Genomic DNA, 8,065 nt, shown 5'->3' with positions numbered 1-8,065 from the left:
TGGGGACCCCCATTCCCAGAACGCCGACAGTAGCCCCCGGGCCCAAGGCGCGCCCGGACTTGGCCGAGCAGAGAGGCGAAAGGGCAAGTGTGAAGCGTCGTGGGCCCTAACAGCCTGCGGCCTTGGGCGCCGCGTGGCGGTTGATCGGACGTGGGCGGCTCCGCTCCCCCACGACGCCTCGGCAACTGCACGAACTGACAAGTCCCTGTATGCGAAGGGAGTCATGATTACCTACGGTCGCAGAGGCCGATGGTTGGCCTCCTCTGGCTTTAAGTACGGCACGTCGCGTGCCCTTCTAGCTCATCCCCTCTTGATTCTCCTTCTTCCTCATGGCCCCGCCAAGGAGGCTCTCGGCCGCAGAGAAGTGAAAAGCTCGCCAGGCCGAGCCTGCCTCTCCCCCGCCCAATCGCGGTCGCGGACGCCCTCGCAAGCACCCCATGGCCTCCACGGCGGTTCCCCGTGACCGCAGAGGTGACTTCCCGCGTGGCGACGGGCGACCGGCCAGGGCCGGGGGTGTGTTTCGGCTGTGCGACCCCCGAGGCCACGCTCTCGTGCTGCGGAGGTGCTGCCGGAGTTTGTTGTGTGGGCAGCGGAGCCGGCCAGCGCCCGGCTTCAGCTTCCTCGCTTCCTCCTAGGTGAGCTCCCGGCTGGCGCCCCGGGCGGCCTCTGGCTCCAGGCAGACGGCTGCTGCAGCCGGGCCTCGTGGGCTTCGCTGGAGGTCTTCGCGGTCAGGAGCCTGGCCCTGACCCGCGGCTTGCAGACGTTTACCCGCGCGCGTGGCCTGAGCCGCCGGTGCACCCTGCACTTCAAGTTTGAGGGCGACGCCACCCTCTACGTGAGGGTGTTTGGGGAAGATGGTCGCCGCACTAGGTGTTGCCCTGAAGACGATGGCCACGGCCGGGGACCCAGCCCCGGCGAGGATGGAGAGGGCAGCGAGCGCGCGGCTGGTGGCGCCCGGGATTCCTCAAGCTTCAGTGGTTCCTCTTCGGGCAGCAACTCTTCTAGGAGCGGCCGCGGTCTGCCTCCGCGCCGTCGTGCCTGCTTGGAGGGTGGTAGCGAGTCCGCCCGCCATCGCACCCTGGTGAAGCACGAGAGGGAGTCTGCTTGAGCTCCGTAGGTAGCTCAGACCCGGCGCCTGGCGAGCTTTGCCTGATTTGTTCCCCCTCTCCTTTTTCCTGCGCAAAAAGACAGCTATGTGGGGGCCCCGTGGGGGCGTGTTTGTGTTATCGTTGTCAATCATCGTAATGTTTCCGTTATTCTGGTATTGTTCCTTCTTGCTGAGCGCCTGCGCGTAGGTAATCCCCAGCCTTGGCCATGGGGCGACCGACCCAGGTCCTGTATTCGTGTCGCGGTGCCCGTGAGGCATGGACTGGAGGAATGCTCCTGTAGTGGACCCGGGTCGTGAGGTCTTGACCGAAAGGATTGAAACACTCGCGAGGGCGCCAGGGCCGTCCCCTCACGAGACCTCGCGCAAGAGAAATCGGGGTCGGAGGGCGAAAAACCGAAGAGCCATAAGTTAAAAGACAGCGGCAGTTTCAATAAAACTTCAAATGAGAATGAACTAGCCAACTACAGAAAGCAAATGAAAAAGTCGCGTCCGGCACCTAGCCTAGTCTTCGACGTCTACTCACCAGCACGGAGCTAAGTGCTGCCACTGGGCGTGGGAGGGAGCCCCAGGGCCTGAGACTAGCGCTCCTGAGACTCCGGGGCGTGTACAGCCCCAACTCATTATTACGTGAGAGTGTCACGGGCGGCGAGCTTCACAGGCGTTGGCCTTCTTCACAGGCTCCGGGCCTTTCTTCGGGGAAGCAAGCTTCACGGGCATTGGCCCTCTTCACAGGCTCTGGTCCTTTCTTCGGGGAAGCAAGCTTCACGGGCATTGGCCCTCTTCACAGGCTCCGGGCCTTTCCCAAAACGTGATAGCTTCACAGGCGTTCGCCTTCTTCACAGGCTCCGGGCCTTTTCCAAAAAGATGGTCTTCACAGGCATTCGCCTTCTTCACAGGCTCCGGGCCTTTTCCAAAAAGATGGTCTTCATAGGCATTCGCCTTCTTCACAGGCTCCGGGGCTTTTCCAAAAAGATGGTCTTCACAGGCATTCACCTTCTTCACAAGCTCTGGGCCTTTTCCAAAAAGATGGTCTTCATAGGCATTCGCCTTCTTCACAGGCTCCGGGCCTTTTCCAAAAAGATGGTCTTCACAGGCATTGGCCTTCTTCACAGGCTCTGGGCCTTTTTAGGGGTCCAAGCACGCGGAGCCGGGCTTGGAAACATGAACAACCTTGAACGGGCCCTCCCACATGGGAGAGAGCTTATGAAGTCCCTCCCTGGAGAGAACCCGCCTGAGCATGAGGTCCCCTACCTCGAGAGTCCTGGGGCGGATGTTGCGGCAGTGGTATCGCCACAGTGCTTGTTGATATCTTGCCGCTCGCAGCGCGGCTTCTCGGCGACGCTCCTCCCCCAGCACAAGGTCCATCGCCCGCATGGCGTCCTTCTGCGCTTCGTTGAACGCCAGGACCCGTGCGGACTGACGTCTGAACTCGTGAGGGAGGACCACTTCGGCTCCACAGACCAAGAAGAAAGGTGTCTCTCCAGTCGGCTTGGTTGCGGTCGTGCGGATGGACCACAACACGGATTGGAGCTCGTCGTACCAGCCTCTGCCGCAAGCTTCCAGCTTATTCTTGAATGTTCTGGTCTTGAGGCCCCTCAGGACCTCCGCGTTGGCCCGCTCGGCCTGGCCGTTAATTCGGGGGTGCGCCACTGAAGCGTAGCATATCTGCATTCCAAGGTTAGCTCATTATGTTTGGAAGAGGTTGCTGGTGAACTGTGAACCGTTGTCGGTGATGATGCGGTTCGGCACCCCGAACCGGCTCACGATGCCCTTGATGAACTTGACCGCCGAACCCGCGGGAATGGTGCGGACGGCTTCCACCTCGGCCCACTTGGTGAATTTGTCCACGACGATGTAGAGGTAGCGATAGCCCCCTGGCGCCCGGAGAAACGGACCCAGGATATCAAGCCCCCAGACTGCAAATGGCCATGTGAGAGGTATGGTCTGTAGACCTCCCGCCGGTTGATGGATCTGCTTTGCATGGAATTGACAGGCTTCGCAGGCCTTTACCAGTTCGACGACGTCATTGAGCGCGGTAGGCAAATAGAAACCACTTCGGAATGGCTTGCCCATGAGGGTTCGCGATGACGAGTGGTGCCCACAGTCTCCATCGTGTATGTCCGCCAGCAGATCTTTCCCTTGCTCCCTGGAGATGCAGCGCAGGGACACATTATTTGGTCGCTTCCGGTAGAGTTCCCCATCCCTGATGCAGTATGCTGTGGCCTGCCGCGCCACGCGCTCTTCTTCCTCCTCCTTCTCTGGCAAGATCCCTTGTGTCAGATAGCTCCGGAGCTCCGTGACCCAGCATCCCTCCTGAGGCTCCATTGTCAAGAGCAAACGCGCCCCCAAGGCCGGCCCGCAGATCAGGGCTCCCGAGGCTGGCGGCTGGGGGAGCTCCTCCCAACGCTGCACCGCGCTAGACAGTGATAGCGTGGCCGAGGGCTTGAAGAGCCGCTCTTCGAAGACGCCAGGCTCCTGAGGCAGTCGCCTGGACGCTCGTTTGGCGATGTCGTCGGCCTCCAGATTGGTGCCACGGCGCACGTGCTGTAACTCCAGCCCCCAGAACTGCTTCTCCATCCTACGGACCTCCGCAAGGTAGGCTTCCATGTGCTCATCCCTTGGCTCGTATACTTTGTTGGAGAAGTTGACGAGGAGTTGTGAATCACCTTTGATGGTAAGGTGCTTTACTCCGAGGGCGGCCGCGGCCTTCAGGCCCGCTATCAGGCCTTCATATTCTGCTATATTGTTGGAGACCTTTTCTCCGTGTTGGAAACAGAGCTGCACGGCGTAGTAGAGCTTGTCTTGGGTAGGAGATATAAGTACCGTGCCAGCCCCCGCGCCGTGCCTGGAGAACGCCCCGTCGAAGTACATGACCCAACCGTCCGACGCCTCACTTCCCGGGGAGAGGGTCAATCCTCATCAGCCTTTAGGCCCGGCGCCTCTGTCCACTCTGCCATGAAATCTGCCACGGCGGCCCCCTTGATGACTCGGGTCGTGCTGAATTCGAGCTGAAATGCTTGCAACTCAATGTTCCACTCGGTGACCCTTCCGGCTGAGTTAGGGCTCCGGAGCACTCTTTGCAAGGGGTACGCGGAGACAACCTTGATAGGGTGACCCTGAAAGTAGTGCTGCAGCTTGCGCGAGGCCACCAGTAGCGCGAGGAGAAGTTTCTGAGGCATGGGGTACCGTGCCCTCGCATCCCGCAACACCGTGCTGACGAAGTACACTGGGTGCTCGACGAGGCTTGGAGCGTCGGTGCTGGTGGCGTCCTCCGAAAACCGTGGTGCCTCCTGAGGCAGCGGAGCCTCCAGAAGCTGGTTGCCTGGGGGAAGGGCCTCTCCCGCTCCTGGTGCGTTCCCCTGCGGCGGCTGATCTTCCTCAATTGTGGCAGTGATCTCTGTGAGTCCTTTTTGGTCCTGTTTTGCCTTAGCGCGGGCAGCCGCCGCGGCCTTGGTCCGACGCTCCTCCCTAACCGCCACCAGGGCCGCGCTGGCTGAGTAGGGAGTGGCGGCGAGGTAGAGTACCAAGGTCTCTTGTGGGCGTGGGGCCACCATCACCGGTGGGCTGGTCAGGTATCTCTTGAGGTCTTGGAATGCCTTGTCGGCCTCTTCAGTCCATTCAAAGGGCCCCTTTTTCTTCATCAACTGGAAGAAAGGCAGTGCTCACTCCCCCAACCTAGAGATGAAGCGCCCCAGTGCAGTCACGCACCCAGTGAGCTTCTGCATCTCTCTGACGGTCTTTGGCGGGCTCATGTCCTCGACCGCCTTGACCTTTTCTGGGTTGGCCTCGATGCCTTGGTGGTATATGAGGAAACCCAAGAGCTTGCCCTAGGGGACCCCAAACACACACTTCTCCGGGTTGAGCCTCAGGCTTACTGCGTTGAGGCTTGCAAAGGTTTCCTCCAGGTCTTGTATCAGGGTCTTGGCCTCGTGAGACTTTACTACAATGTCGTCGACGTAAGCCTCACGTTCTTCCTGAGTTGCGGGCCCAAGGTGATGTGCATGAGCCGCTGAAAGGTTGCCCCCGCGTTGCGCAGTCCGAAGGGCATGCATGTATAGCAATATACCCCACACGGGGTCAGGAAGGCCGTCTTCTCCACGTCTTCCACCGCCATCTTGATCTGATGATACCCAGAGAAGGCGTCCAAGAAGCATAACAGGTCACACTCAGCGGTGGAATCGACGATTTGATCGATGCGTGGGAGCGGGAAAGGATCTTGCGGGCATGCTTTGTTGAGGTTGGTGAAGTCGACACACATGCGTTCCTTCCCTCCCTTCTTTGGTACTACCACAGGGTTGGCCAACCAATCTGGATATCGAACCTCGCGAATGACCCCCGCGGCTTCTAGCTTGCGGGTCTCCTGGACGATGAAGGCCTGCTTTTCAGTGGACTACCGCCTTGCTTTCTGCTTTACGGGGCGCACGTTGGGGCACACGTTGAGGTGGTGCTCGATCACGCCCTGTGGTATCCCTGCCAGCTGATCGGGCTCCCAAGCGAACACCTTCTTGTTTGCACGCAAGAACTTGACCAGGGCTTCCTCCTGCTCGGGCCCGAGGTGGGCGCCTATGGTGAAAGTGGCGCTGGTGGACCCGTCCTCGTCGACGGGTATCTGCTTGGTCTCCGCCTTGTCTGGGGTGAACAATTGTTTCTTCTTGGCTGGTGCAGCCCCCTTGGGCTCGGGGGCCCCCGCGTTGGCGGGCTGTGCTGATGCCGCTGTCTTGAAGGCGAGCTGGAGCGCTCGCAGCGCATCCCCGGTGTCCCTAGGCACGGTGAGGACTCCGCTGCTCCTAGGCATCTTCATGAGGTTGTATGCCGGGTGAGTCGCGACCATGAATTGTGCCAGCGCTGGATAGCCGAGGATGGCATTGTAGGGTAGGCCGATGAGGGTGATGTTGAAATCGACCAGCTCCGTGCGGAAATTGTCGTAGGTACCGAAGGTCACTGGGAGCCGGATCTGTCCCAAGGAGCTGGATGACCCGCCCCCGATGCCCATGAAGGGCTGGCTCGGCCGCAGCCGCCCCCGGGGTATGCAGAGGAGGTCAAAAGTTTCGATTGAAAGCACGCTGAGGCCCGCGCCACCGTCAATGAGGGTCCTGGTGACAGCCACCTGGCAGATGGTGGGGGTGCACAACATCGGGAGCGCACCCGAGCAGGCCGAGTTGGAGGGGTGATCTTCCGAACTGAAGGCTAGCCTAGCCTGCGGCTCCGGCCGGTCCTGGGAAGCCCCCTGCCGCGCGGAGGTGGCGCCGACCTGGCGGATGAACGGCTTGACATGGTGACTGGAGGGCGGCGCTTGCGAGCCGCCTAAGAGGACTGCGACGACCGGGGAGGCCGGAGCGGCGTGGCGGGCGAGGAAGAGGTCGCGCGGCTTTTCCCAAGAGGCCACGGAGGGATGCAGGGGCGATACTCGTTGCTCGTTCCCCGCCAGGCCGGTGGCGGTGTTGACGGCGGGCGATGGGGAATGAGGAGGGCGCCCGCCGACGGGAGCCGTCCGGGCGACTCGAGCGGCGCGAGAAGCCCGACGAGCGTCAGCCATGGATGCGACGGTCGGAGAAGAGCAGGGCGACGGAAGACGAATTCCGGCGCACCCCTACCTGGCGCGCCAAATGTCGGATTTAGGGTTCCGGCAGACCCTTGAGGTTTGAACACTAGGGTGCACGCGGAGGTTTCGCCTTCTACCTACCTGTTCCTCGCCTAATCGCTAGGATCTAAACTACGAGAAGAACAACACAAGAGACACAGGGTTTATACTGGTTCATGCTACCATTGTGGTGTAATACCCTACTCCAGTGTGTGGCGTGGTGGATTGCCTCTTGGGCTGATGATGAACAATACAAGGAAGAACAACCTCGCGAGGGTCTGTTCTTGTGGTGGTGTTGTCCCTTTGGAGGGGTTGATTCTAGATGCCTATCTTATCTCCAGATTCCTATCCATATGTCTCTACCCTGTGGGTGGCTAGTCCTATTTATAGGCGAAGGCCCTGGGCCTCTTCCCAAATATTGAGCGGGAAGGGCGCCAACAATTGGCCATTTTGAAGGGGAACATCTAGTACACTTATCCTGACTAAAGTTGGTCCTCGCCTGTCAAAGGCTCTGGTGGTGACGCCGACTTGGGCTCCACGGTGACCTCCATCCTGCCGTTGGACTGGTCTTGGTCTTGTTGCACCGAAATGGATACCTTTGCTTGATGCTCTCGCCTGCGCTTGCTCCCCTTGCACCAAAGAGGAAAGAAGGACACTGCGCGGGCTGGCGCCCGGCTGGCTCCCTTGGTCGTCATGGCTTGCGTCATGGGCACCTCGCGAGGTACCCCGCCTTGAACTCTCCGCCTCCTCGTGAGCCAGCCTGACGAGGCCGTGCCTGAGGAAGCTCCTTGTCGTCCGCCCCGCGAGGCTTGGCCCCTCGCGAGGTTCTTGAGATTGTGTTGACGAAGATGGGCCGTGCTGGGCCCCCTTTGAGCCACGCCGCAGGCCGCAGGCAGGTAAGTCTGGGGACCCCCGTTCCCAGAACGCCGACAGAGGCAACTTTAAATATCAAGAACACTAGCACAAAATTCCTCCATTTCAGGCATTTTCTACTAGCACAAAATATTTTCTTTTATTTTTCCAACCATATCAAGAACACTTCCTGCTCTAAATAACATCAGCTATATATGCTCGTGTTGTTCTGAACTATCTGGACAAGATGAAATGATTTCACACAACATCAACTGAACTAAAATGATGTTGTTCAGCCTCCACAGTTGTAAGTTCATCAATGAACATAACTAAAATATGCCCTACAACTACTCATCGCAGTGGAACGAACCTCATGAGAATAAACACAAGCACCTGGTGGGCGGGTGAGAAGAGAACTGCCCGATGTCGCAGGAAGGTGGCGCAGACGCCGTAGACGGTGGAGGCGTCGGTGTCGTAGAGGCACCGCAGAGCTTTCCCTGCAAGACAGAGAAGGGGCCATCAGC

The 8,065-nt window shown here is 59.7% G+C and overlaps 1 pseudogene; it reads left to right on the top strand.

The window, feature by feature from the left end:
• The first annotated feature begins 854 nt into the window (after positions 1–854).
• Positions 855–8,065, top strand: part of LOC123158532 (solute carrier family 25 member 43-like) — a 53,365-nt pseudogene continuing 46,154 nt past the window's right edge.

The sequence above is a fragment of the Triticum aestivum genome, chromosome 7B (assembly GCF_018294505.1).
Source record: "Triticum aestivum cultivar Chinese Spring chromosome 7B, IWGSC CS RefSeq v2.1, whole genome shotgun sequence".
Lineage (NCBI taxonomy): Eukaryota > Viridiplantae > Streptophyta > Magnoliopsida > Poales > Poaceae > Triticum > Triticum aestivum.
The sequence above is the reverse complement of the archived record's forward strand: the minus strand, read 5'-3'. Positions and strand labels throughout refer to the sequence as shown.